At 32.0% G+C, this 14214-nt stretch overlaps 1 pseudogene; it reads right to left on the bottom strand.

Moving 5' to 3' along the window:
- Nucleotides 1–2469: 2469 nt before the first annotated feature.
- On the bottom strand, nt 2470–11405 carry LOC120352508 (annotated as a pseudogene).
- Nucleotides 11406–14214: the final 2809 nt, after the last annotated feature.

Genomic DNA, 14214 nt, shown 5'->3' with positions numbered 1-14214 from the left:
CCGTATTCAGATACGGTTTTTTGGCGTTCTTAGGGAAAGGACAATGAATAGTATGAGAAGATGATTGTAGGAGAAGAGAAAAACATCAAGAGTAGGAGAAGATGAAAAAAAGAGATGAGAGTAGAGAACGAGAAGGAAAATTGGACGAAAGAAGAGAAGAGAAGAATATGATATTTTGATGAGGAGCAGAAGAAGGAGGAGAACGAGTGCTTAGTAGTAGAAGGGAGAGGTAGATAATGAATAGGAGAAGGAGAAGATTATGATGAGGAGGAGAAGGTGATGTAAGTAGGAGATAGAGATGAGGAAGAAGAAGAAAATGGAGGAGAAGAAGAATATTCAAAGGAACTGGTCAATACGTCAATAGCCTATTTTAGTATTTAATAGGAGAAGGAGAAGATTATGATGAGGAGGAGGAGAAGGTGATGTAAGTAGGAGATAGAGATGAGGAAGAAGAAAATGGAGGAGAAGAAGAAGAATATTCAAAGGAACTGGTCAATAGCCTATTTTAGTATAACGAAAACTGTGTGTGTGAAAAATTAGTATGAAAATCTTGACTGTATTTTTTTCTTATAGCTATGTTTCCCTCCTGTTTCTCAATATTTAATTTTTAAAATATCACCATCTTATAGAGAAATATTTTTCTCAAAAATGACCTCTAGCATAATTTCGCTACAACGCACCGTTTTAGAGTTACAGCCAAATCGGAGAACACCGCAATTTTGTACACTATCAGTTTCCACACACAAAAGTAGTGATAAGAAATCTATCTGGCTGCCTTGGATAGGATGGCTTGCAAAAAATTGAAAGAAACGTGAACGCTCCTGCCACCTGTCGGAAGAAGTCGGAACTAACTACTCCATTGTTGATCTAGCGGCAACAATGAATTTGACTGAATTCAGACATCATCTTAGTTTCTCCAGAATTGCGGCCTTATTTCTCATCGTATGAAAAAATTTTATCAGATAAAATTTGTGAGGAATAAAATTTACTATAAGATTACTTAGAGCAAAAGCATTCATTCTGAGATGTTCAATCACAATAATCATGAATTGAAGGTTACTTTCTACTGTGGCTCACATTTTTTGAGTAAACTCAATCGAATTGTACATTTATCAATTGAGGAATTCAAAACTATATCAATGATTCTGAGAGAACATAGTATTCTCTACAAATTATGTCTTTTGACATTTTCAAATAGGACAAAAGGTAAAGATGGAATCTTGAGAAAATAAAAGTGCTTGCCCATTTTGATAGTATTCTAGTTGCAGTTTTCGAAGCTAGATGATGCAAGCGTGCAGTTTTCTCAATTTCTGATTCACAGAGGCTTGGCCTGAGATTTCCACTACCCTATGATATAGTTGAGATTCCCCAGCTGAAAAATTATTGCAGTCTCCTCGGTTTTTTGTCTATAACTTTTGAACGATGCATCCTAGCAAAATTTTTATGAGGATAATTCTTATTTAAAATTATTTTTCAAATAATATAGTCATACTTTGAAATTGCTATTTACGTAAGTAACAGAGTTACGGGGCTTTGAAGAAAAGTTTTGCAAATGTTTTCCTGATATTTTTCTTCAGAAATTCTTTTTTCATTTCTTCTTCTTCTTCTTCCACTTCATTTCTTTTTCATCATCATCTTCTTCTTCTTCTTCCTCTCCTTTCTTCTTCTTCCTCTCCTTTCTTCTTCTTCCTCACCTTTCTCCTTTTTTCTTCTTCTTCTTCTTCTTCTTGTCCTTCTTCTTTTAGGGTTGTGTGGCAGAGAGTCCTAACTCCGCACTTGATAAAGACAATAAATTATTCTTCTTCCACTCCTCCTTTTCCTCTTTCTCGTTCTCATTCCTATTATTTTCTGCTAATTCCTCTCTCTTTCTCTTCCTATTTATCTTTCTATCCTATTTCCTTTTTCTACCCTGTTATTGGATAGGGCATATACATATTATTCTTCAAATTATTTTACTGGCGGTAAGCGATATTCGAATCAATACCCAGTTTTAACAAAATTGCAAAATATTATTTATTCCAAATACAATAAAATACAACATCGATAACGTAGAACAATATCCAACTTTTTAAAATATTATATTTCTTTGTAATGTCTATAATTATTTTAAATTACTTAATAATGTCAATAATATCATAAAAAATATATTTTAAGAAATTAAGCTAAGAAAGTAAGATGTGAGTTTCTCTCTCCCTTCGAAGTTGATTTTCAAATCATGATAACAGCACTGTCGAACAATTATTACCTACTTTATCATTATAGGCTATCACTAAGAGAGATTTTTTTGAATCAAGTAAGTACCTTATTAGTCAGTTATCTACTAATAGATTATTTACTTCGAGTGATATTGGCTTCGTTAAGTTTATGGCAGTCTTATCATAATCCCTAATAATGTCTATCATAATCCTTTCTATAATTCCCTCATGTTTTCATTACAATCCATGATCAACCTCTGCAATCCAATTCTTAAATATACCTGTCAAAAATAAATAAAAAATTGGGCACTTATCAAATTTTACAAAGTAGAAACATTCACATTTGGAGTTGATTTGAATTCAAATTTCAAAACTTCAAACTATCCTCGGTCAGCCCAACCATTTTCATGCTCTCTTGCCATAGGCGCTTTGCTTTCTCCATGTCTTTAGCCTGGGGAGCCGGCTCTTTCACGTTGCAATCGCTGAAAATTATTTAAAAACATCTTATTAAAACTTTAAAAACATAGCCTAATAATAGGGTAGAAGTTAAATCAAAGAATCTCATAGTAAACTATGAGTCAAATGATGATAGTCAAATCTCATCAACTATAGTCAAATGATGTAAATTATCGTAATTTATATGGACTAGTGGGTAACCCGTGCTCCGCAAGGGCCCAATTAACAAACTGGAAGCATTAACGAATTGAAAGCTTGACAAACTGAAAACTTGACTTGCTAAAGGTGGGAATCCGTCAAGTTGACACTGTTGCTGTATTGGCGATATCGCAATTCGAAAATAACATGAAATTGTGAAATAATACATCAAATTGAAGAATATACAATTCTACGTTCAGTATTAATTTTTCAATGCATTATTGTTGAAGAGTTATAGCCTAAGCTTTCTGTCGTGACTGACGAACCAACTAAACGATGTATTTTATTTATATTATGTACAATCACTTGCGTAAAGAATCAACGCTCCAAACCTATAACTGTTGTTATTCCAATTTAACAACACACAGTCCGAAAATATAGTAATGCAGCCGATTATTTGACATGAATTTTCACAATCCGAGAGCATCCATTGTTTAAAAATAAAAGGTCGACGATGGTGAAAATTCATGATAAGTAAAATTGGAATGAAAAATGTAGTCTATGCCTCTTGGCAGTCGGTTCGAGGACGGGACCTGCAACTATCTACAGCGTAATCGGGCCCGGCTCTACCACTCTGTTCCGAGACACCATTTTCCTGGTTCAGTGAGTTGCTAATATTATCAATTTCATATTATATATATTCATCGATTTTTTTTTATTAAAGGCAAGGTAATATTATTCTATTGTTTATTTAAAAAGTTTTATTAATATTTTATTTAAGTTTCCAGTTTCATTTTGAGTTTCAATTAAATTAAATCGATTATTAAGTTTTCCAATATATTATCTGTTTTGTTTATGTCTTTGAATTATTGTTCCTTCCTCATGAGTTATAGGGTTAGATCAATTCAACCTCTCGCAAGCCAAGCGATTCCCCATTATAATAAATTGTTACCATAATGTCTAGGGTGTTCTCACAACCCTATATTACCAGCTCCTCAATACCATACATCTTTTTTAGTATAATGTTTATTTGGACTGTAATTTTGTGATCTTTATAAAAGTGTTTTCATAACCATCTGATTGGACTAATTTTATCAAATTCGGGAGAGGAACAGTTTTTGGTTTATCTGTGATTCTCTCCCAATCATTAAATTTGAGTTGTGATTAAGGAATGTAATAAATGTAATAATAAATAAATAAATCCAAAAATGTGAATGAACTTGTAAATTTAGAGCTGAAAACTACACGCAACATTGTAGGTGTAGATTTTAAATGATTTTACCTGTAATACAGTCCGGTCTCATTGGCTGCTGCCTCGCTGAGAGCACAGTAAAGGGTTGTTTGCGCCCCCTGTTCGGGGGTTTTCAGCAGGAAATAGCCCAGAGTTCGCGCCAGCGTGCGAGCACCGGTGAAATAGACCTCGTCCAGTGTCGACCCAGCTCAGTTTTCACTACACCCGGGTGAACTGCGTATACATTCACTCCCTTACCTGCAACATTTATTTATTCAATGATCACAAAACACAAATCATCAAAATGATTGGGGAAGGACCAACATTATTATCATTGATGATTCATTCAAAGCCAAAAATAGATATTGCAGGCTAAAAAGAGAATAGTGCAAAGTCTATGTGCAGGGCCACACAGGCATCAATTAATTGAACGACCGTTAGCGAGTTCCTACTTTTGACTCACTGAAGGCTGAATCGTTGTCTGTCTTTTTGTATGTTCTACAACAACTTTAGAAAAAATTGATCAATCAGCTTCAAATTTTTAACATATGTATCATAGAGAACAATAGCATAAGTAGATATCCCATGGTATAGGGTGTTTATGTCGCAACTTTTACTGTTATCTCAAGCCGATAGTTCATGTAATTCTTTCCCGTGAAGCTGTTTGACACTGGTAGTCTCTCATATTGTGCCGTTCATACACTCTCACCCCAACAAAACAGTAAAATTCGACAATAACCAACAGTAATCGGCTTGAGATAACAGTAAAAGTTGCGACATAAACGCCCTATACCATGGGATATCTACTCACGCTATTGTTTCTCTATGCATGTATTCTTCAAACAGGTCAAGTTTGTAGGACAACGAAATTGACTCACTCCTTCGTCCTTCTTCAGGATATAACAGATAACATTGAAAGTGCATAAGAGAAAAATTCGTTTTGATTTATCATTTAGTCAGCTGAAGAATTATTCATTGCATGCAATCACAACAGTTTTTCCATTCATTCATTTACAAAATCAGCTGAGGCATTTGGGAGCTATCACACAGACAGACCTTCATGCGTTGACACATGATTTCAGCTGGTTAATATACAACATAATTTACAACTTTCACATCAACAAACTGATACGGGTTGAGATATAAATGTGCGGTTGTCGCCATCCATTTTATCTTGGAACTCTGTATCAAAATCATGTATTGCATGACCACCTTCTCATTTAAAAAAAAAATGAGTTTGGATTCATATGAGAGATAGAAATGTTGTAGCGACAGAGTAATTTTTCATTTCAATAGGAGAATCCCCAATGAAATCTCCTGTCAAATTATACTACTTGTGAAAGGAGTATTTTGTTGTTTTCATAATTTTCACCAGCTCTGTATAGGAAATCAAATGTTGCGGGTTTTAAAGATTACAATACACCAGTAAGTTCTTGAGAGAGTTCTCCAACCAGGGGTCACTAGTTTATTCATATATGAAAACATGGAAGCAAACAGGGGTATACAAGAATAAGAGCTCTGATGTTAATAGAAAAAATAAAATAATAAATGCGGTATCAAAGTACAGTCTATGCTTTTCAATAATTTGACATAAACATATTGATTTTACGGTTAATAAAGGCCCACTGTATAAATATAGGTCATTATTATGTAAGTATCCTACCTAATCTGTCATGCTTTAAATAAAAATAAAATTTAATGGGTTAATTATTCTATTCATAATCTAAAAAACGATTCTATATCAGTCTTCCGAAAATAATATCTCAAAATTCAATTAATAAAATGCATATATTAACTTAATGAGACGAGTTTTTGCAATAAATTGTAAACAGTTTTTTGCTGTTTTTCAAAGAAATTTTTCTCAAGAATGCGGACCTCCATGTCTAGACTGATATGACTTCATTAAATTCTATTGACCTTATCTATGCTACTTTATTTGTACTGTACTTTGATTTCAAATTTATAGATTATTCTTCATTGAAATTTTATCAGCAGATTTGCAGTGCTCCCATTTACTCAAACTTTGTACAGTTTTATAATGACGGTTATGTAATTCTGATAATCAATTAGTGAAGATGCAAGTTTGGAATTGTGGCAGAAAAGCTTGAAAAAAATTGTCATAGCTTTAATCTCAGCAAAAACAATAGGCTAGCATGAAATTCATCAGTTTTAATAAGTAATAGATGGGTTGTCTATATTGATGGATAGACCTGAACTAGACAAATAGGTAGCCTACCTATAGTGAGGTTCACGTAATAATGGCAGTGGAGAAAGATAGGAGAACAGCGTTGCCGATTCTCTGCCTTGTTACTGCCTTCTATAAAGGCTAGCTGATACCGGTCTGATATAATATTAACTGTTCATTCTCGTTTAAAATACGGTAATCAATCATATTTTATTCGTAAAGAAAATATATTTCCCAATGATTGAATAGTTAATAATTTTTCTTAATTTAGATGAAATATTCTTTAATTAATTTTAATTCCACATTGTTTAAAAACGATCTCACAACGCTACGGAGCTAGAGAAGGATAACACTGTCTGCTTTGTCGAATGATAGACAAGCATCTTTGTTACTGGGGGTGCGCGTGTTTGATTCAATTTGGGCGCCTTCAGAGAGATTTTTTTCTGTTCTGTCATGCTTGTCTGTTCTGCTTTTCCAAACTTGAATTTGTTATTTAAATTGTAGCCTTCCTCGCTATTCCTTGGTTTTTATCATCTTTTATTTATAAATTTAAAGTTATTTATAATTCAGTTTTCCACTTTTTTGATCCCTTCTTAATGCATGGGGATTATAGATTCATCATTGAAAATTATTTTAATGTAGTTAGATCTCTAATAAAAATTGAGATCTCTCTTTATAATTATAGATATAACGCATATTGTTATGATAACTCGAGCTTACGCACAGGCCTTTGTTGCCTATGTAAGCTCTTTCCTATCTGATACAAGAATTTTATACAAGAATAAAATTGTGATAGCTCAAGAGTTTTATTGTTTATTTTGTTGTTTGATTTTAGTAAGTAGGTATATCATATCGTTTCTTGAATTGTATAAACTTCATTGCTCAAGATTCTATGTAACTGCTTTGAATTGTATTCAGAAGGAAAAAATAGATTGAATTGAAAAAAATTCAGCCCCAATTTCAACCAAATACTGCCATTATAACGTGCGGACTTTACTGTAGCTTAAAATTCATCCGTGTCAATATAATATGTACATGGTTTGTATAATATATTGACGGTAAGCCCAAAACCAGACAAATTGGTAACTACCTAATGTAAATAGAATTAACACCTACAGCAATACCATAAATCTTTTATAGTATGTATTACAATATCATAGTACATATTAAATTGAATTAGTAGGTGATGTAAAAACGCAACTTATTATAGCTTATAACAGTAACTAGCTTTTTATTACTGTTGAAGGATTATTGAGATTTTCATAAACTGTTGTTATATTTCAAATGATTGAGAAGATGAGAACTCATTAAGTACTGTTTATGAATTGAGATTCTTAGCAACTGTTGTTGTTCAAATAATTGAGTAGATGAAAACCCTTCCACCTCCAAGTCCTTCTCCTACTTTTCAAAAAAGTTGTGACAGTATGAAGGTGTTTTTCAAAAATAATAGGTACTTATAATTTGATAATGCCTACCTTGAAGACGTTCCGCCAGCTCTTTAGTGAAAAGAACATTGGCAAGCTTGCTTTGTTGATAGGCAGCTAATGCACTGTAGGGTCTCTTCTCCCAGTTTAAATCGTCGAACTTTATGTAGCCTCCTGTCAAAAATTCAAAAAATCAAGTTTAAAAACACACTAGAAACTATACATAAAACATAAAACCCAAATAAAGATAGGAATATCTTACCACCTTATTTTGGTTTCTTCTCCCAGTTTAGATCGTCGAACTTTATGTAGCCTCCTGTCAAAAATTCAAGTTTAAAAACACACTAGAAACTTTATCTAGAACATAAAACCCAAATAAAGATAGAAATATCTTACCATCTTATTTTTGTACTGGCTCTCATATATTTTATGATTCACAAATATATGGAGGCATGCATTGAATGATATAAATATAACTACTTTTTCGAGTCTATCATTAATTCAAAATCATGTATGATAAAAAAAAACTTACTCTGATGTGCAACTGACGACAAGTTAACGATCCTGGCCGGTTGTGACTCGATAATTTTTGGCCAAAGCAAAATGGTGAACAGAAAATGACCCAAATGATTGACTCCAAACTGAGTTTCAAAGCCATCCTCGGTTTTGCCTTGAGGACACATCATCACACCTTGACATGGAAGAAACAATTTGAAATTATTATTCACTTGTTACTTATAAAAAGATGGGTTTGCCATGTGGATACATGATTACACCTATAACATGGAAGAAAGAAAGATAATTTGAAATAATTATTCAATTTCTACTTATCAAGGTGGTTATGGTTTGTGAATACATCATAATTATACCTTAACATGGAAAAAACAATTTGAAATTATTATTATTATATATCTAAATCCTTGTTGACACGAAAGTTGTCAACTGAGATAGGTACCAAGAAATTGCCGAAATAATTTAACTTGAAAGTGTTGACAACTTTTTGAAAAAAGATATTATAGTCCGTGAAAATTACTTCATACTTGGAGGAATATGCAGCGCAGAGAAATGGAGGGAGATCTGCCAATTACAGTGATAATAGAGTAATAGGTGGAAGCGCAGTTGCCAATTTTTCAATCGTCTGACCGCTTATTCAGCATGAAACTTCGCATGTGTAGCATGAGCACATGAACAGTCACTAGCAGTTGGAGCTGGCCGCTTCAAAACGGCAACATCGCACCTCTGTATCCCTCCCGCTGTGTGCTTTCTCTGCTGCGCATGTCATCCCAAGTAGGAAGTAATTTGCGCCGGACTATAGTGAACAACCTTTTGTTGCCAACTCGCTGGTGGCTTAAAAATTTGAAATATCATAATTTATTCTGTGAATTGCAATAATACATTCTTTGTCACAATAAGGTTATGTTGTTGCCAATCATTTCAATGATAGGATAAACTGATAAACCGTACGTACTACTGCATTAGAATATTTAATTCATAAAATAGTATCTGATGATTTCCTAGGCTATCGACTGTGTTGGAAGCAGGAAAAACTGAATGAAACTGAATTATATTTAGAAAATTAGTGGTTCCCCTTTTTCTATATTTTTCACATAAGCACAACTAAATATTGTCTTTTTTCACTTGATAATGGCATCATATAGCCGCAAAACGTTGTGACTAAAACTTTTAAAAAGGGTACAGTAGCTCTACTTTGAATTTCTATTTTTATTCATATTTACACTCTATTAATTTTTTCTAAATACGAGTAGCCTATAATAATATAATAGAAATATAATAAATATATATATATAATATAATAGATAATATTCAAGTAGCCCTATTCAATACATTATTGGAAAAGTTTTTTTTTAATAGTAGTTTTACCAGCATTATTGATGAGTAGATGTATTTTCTGTTCAGTAGCCAGATATCTTGTGCGCATGCTCTGATGGAGCTCAAAGAGTTCAAGTCTAGTTTCTTGATGACAACCTCTCCAATATTCTCTTCATCTTTCAGTTCGTCTTTGATCTCTTGGGCAGCCTCTTCGGCCCGCTTCAAGTCTCTGCAAGCCATTATCACTCTGGCACCTGAAAATATAGAAATAATAATTGATAAATTATTAGAAAGAAAGTAATAATAGTACAGGTATATAAGTATAAGAATATAGATTGATTTTTTTCTTTAGGGCTACTATTATAAATATATAAATAAAAATAGAAATCTAAGTACCCTTTAAATTTGTTAGTCATAACATGTTTCGGCTACCTATATGATGTCATTATCAAACTAAATGAAACTTAATTAGTATTTTAGAAAATTACTGGTAGGTTACCCAAGTATTAGTGATAGACTGCCACAAGTCCCATATCTGTAAAAATTTCAGGAGCTTTGCCCCATCTATGCAAAGTTTGATTTTAGATTCCCAATTATCAGGCTTCAGATACAATTTAAACAAAAACAAAAAAAATTAAGTGGAAGAGATTGAGCATGAAAAACTCTACAATTAATGTCCAGTAACATTTTCACCTAAAATTGAAAATAAGCTCGAAATTCGAGAAAATGTGATTATTCAATAATTATTGCAAACTGTTGGCAACTGTTGATTCAAATAAATCATTCACTATGAAGAGATAACACACATCGTGTGTCTCCAGCGTTATTGTCCTGTCACCAGCTGGCTCAGTTCTTTGAATAGTAGACTTGAGATGCGCGTGAACACAGCGTCAGGTAAACAATTTTCATAACGGCAAGGAAAGTAGTGTGAGTGCGCCACACCAGATTTTTGACTTCGTGTTACCTTATCTGAATTTGGGAGAGGAATAGCACAAGCGGTCACCTTATTTTTTCTCTCATTTTGATGATGTAGGTACTTATTGTATGAATCAATAAAGAATGTTCTACCATACACATGCAATATTCTTCTTATCTTGTAAAGATTTGAATTGAATTATTTTGATAATAAATTAATAGTAATAATATCTTTTCTCAAGTTGGATAACAATTAATAAAATATAAAGATTAAGTTCATGGATTTACATAAAATATTATATTTACGGTATATAGGCTAGTCGTTATTCAACAATTAACTAATTATTAATAGATATAATGAATCTATTTTACGGTTGAATTTATTAAATGTGTGATATTAATTTTTCTTGTATAGGCCAATGTGTGTAATAATTTTTTATTATAATATATTGTGTACCATAATGATGAACATAACAATTAAAAATCAAAGTAGGTACCCCTTTATCATTTATTTTAATTTTCATACAACATTCTCATTTTTATGTTTATAGTGTGAATGAACAAAGAAAAAATACATTTTTATTTTGTCCATTCACACATGAAAATGAATTGAAACATGTGTGAAAAATAAATCTATTTTGATTTTTAATTTTATTCAGCCCTAAAACAAGAGAATGAATATAAAATTATACTAATACTGTAGTTCCAAATTGGGGAAAAGATATTATCTGTTGAATAAATTTCTCACTCACCAAGCCTGTAAAATTCCTTTGCTGTAATTTTTCCTATACCCGAATTCGATCCTGTTATTATAGCAGTTTTTCCATCCAAGCGAATTTTCTCCACGAATTTTCCACTCATCAACCCCATTTCGATAACAAATATCACTCAGAATTCTAAAATCAGAATTTTTCTACAAACTTAAAAGTAGTTTTTTATATGAAACTGTTTCAAAATAATGGAAAATGAAATCCAACTTTTTACCAATAAATAGACGAACCAACTTGATATAAACTCACAATTTTGAAATGAGAATGTTCGGACTATCAAGCTACTGTAACGAAAATAATAGTTATCCACGTAGAGCATACAACTAAAATTTTATTCACAACAGACAGTGATAACAACAGCGATAAGAATAAATAAAATTGAACCAAACTTTCCGTTAACAGTAAAGAGAATTTACACTTGGACGAGTTTGAACTTTAAACACTATGAATTTGTTTATCGCACAGAAGTATTTCAAACCGTTATCAGTTTAGACAGACTGACAAGCTTTGTGCTGGCTTTACGGGAATGTAGCCATGTAGCCTACTCTGCTCTTCTAGAAAAAGATAGAAGCATAGACCGGTGATTTGATTTTGTTTGCTCTGAAATCAGGAGCATTGTCATCAGCAGAGCAGACGATACCGTTAACTTTCTAACTTTATCTATCTACCTTGCTTTCTACTGACTATCCTTTTCTTGGATGGTGTTGGTGATGATGGTTTTAGAACATTAACTTGAAACCGGTATTCTCTAGAAAAGAAGGAGAAGATGTTCACTTTCACTTGCTGAGAAATGTAAAGAATTTATAGCATACGCTTACTACTTTGAAGAAATGCTTAATAACAATTAGGAAGCTGCGAGTTTGGCTCATTTGTGGTATAGCGCTGCATGAACGAATGTTTATTCAATGCTTTTTAAATAAAATAATAATGAGAAATTCATATAATGGTATAGGTATGTATACGGTTTTCTTAACACTCAGATAATATTTTGAAAAAACGTGCTGCTGATACCCTTTGAATGGATGACTACTTTTGATGAGGAAACTTCATAAAAAATTGCTTTCAGGTGTTTCAAAACCCACCTATGAAGTTGTAGGTTTATCCATCTCTTATAATCAAATATGATATCCATTATCCTATCCAAAGCAGCTTTCATAGGGCACACTCAAAAAAAGAATACATACCTATTTTTGTATTCCAGCAGGCAATGAACATATAAAGAACTCGCTGAAAGAGTTTTGAATAAAAAATCTCTCAATTATCAATTAATACAGTCTTAGGGAATAAATAATTACATACGGTACATGGTAGCTTACCTCTATTGCTAATAAATTTCCTGTATTTCTAATGAATAAAAAACTTATAAATAACTTATAACAATTGAAACGTTGCATTTGTATTCTTGGTTTTTAATTTTTTTCAATTTTAAAGGGTACTATAATTCTAATTTTATAAATACAAGTAAGTAGCCCTGAATTCATTCATTTTAATCATTGAAGGTTTCAGATTATCCTTTTCGAGCATATATTCAATAAATTGTCACTTATTCCGTTATATTTTGTTTAAAAAATTATGTTCATGTACTGTAATTATTATGTATGCTTAAATAGTAGGTAGCCTATAGTACAAAAATTCACCTACAATTCAAAAACCCGCGCTTCAAGAATACATAAAAAATACTTGGAGAAAAGAGTGGATTTTTAAAATTGATTATGATAATAGTGAGACATTCAATTGTTATATAGAAGGTCCTGATGAAAGTAAAATACAATTATAATAATATTATTGCTAATTAATTATAAAAAAGATGAAGACCAGATTGAAAATCAAGTAGCAGGGATTTCAAACAGCCGTTGATTGCGGTTGTTGTGTTTGTGTTTTGTCGTCTGTCGTGTAAAATTTGGAGGCAAAGCATCTAATTTTTGAGAGATTTTTTGTCAAGATATTAATTTAATTTGCCAGATAAACAAGACTTCAACTGGAATTTTAATGCTTATATAATCTTTACATAGGTTTTAGTGGTATGTCATCCATTTCATAGTATGTCGTTTTCATAGGTTCATGGTCTTAATATTTTGAAAGTAAGTTTCTAACAGCCTAATTTATCATTTAATTAATAATGTGCCATGTTCTTAAAAATACTGCTGAAAAACGTTTTTATGTTTTACATCTGTGTAGCAAATTTGTCTAGAAAAAGTACAATTTTTAATACCTACAAATTGCTTATTGTTTGACAACAGACCTGACATATAGCCTATGACTATAAATTTTACTAAATTATTATAATAATCTAATTGCATAATACAGTAAATTTAATAAATTCAATGTTGAGTAGTTATATTAACGTCGGGAAGCTCAACTCAGCAAGCTGTTATGGTTAATTGCTAATGGTTATGACTAAACTTTACTTTAAATAAACCACTTATCTGTTATACCGATATTAAAAATATCAATGGTATTGAGTTGGGTTAGGTATAGTAAGGTCCACATTATAATGGCAGTTTAGGAGGATAAGAGAACGGCGTTGCCGATTCTCGGCCGTGTCTCTGCTTTCTAAAGAAGATAGCTGACACAGGTATATCTGATTCAGGCCTATCATTAACTGTTCTTTCTTGTTTAAAATAATCAATTATATTTTATTCGTCAAATAAATATATTTTTTTAAAAGGTTTCTATAGAAGCTTTTCATAATTAATATCTTGTTAATTAATCATTATATTTCTACATTGTTAAAAACGATCTAGCAACCTTATGGAGCTAGAAAAGGATAGCTTTATCTGTTAATAGACAAGAATATCAACATCAACGTTTATCAAATATTGCCATTATAACGTGGACCTCACTATAGGCCCCAAGTATATGAGTGTAATAGACGTGCTAAATTTAATAGAATACTTACTTCATACATCTCTCCTTGGTCATGACATGACCAGATATCTGGATTGACTGTGTCAGAAAGTGGACCTAACTTGGTCCTTGTCGTGGAGTTGACATATAAACTATGTCAATAATATACACTTATTTACGTTTGTAAACTTGGTCAAACATATAAAAATATAAAACATTCAAG

Source organism: Nilaparvata lugens, chromosome 7 (genome assembly GCF_014356525.2).
Source record: "Nilaparvata lugens isolate BPH chromosome 7, ASM1435652v1, whole genome shotgun sequence".
NCBI lineage: Eukaryota > Metazoa > Arthropoda > Insecta > Hemiptera > Delphacidae > Nilaparvata > Nilaparvata lugens.
Note: the sequence above shows the minus strand (reverse complement) of the source record. Positions and strands in the feature narration are given on the sequence as shown.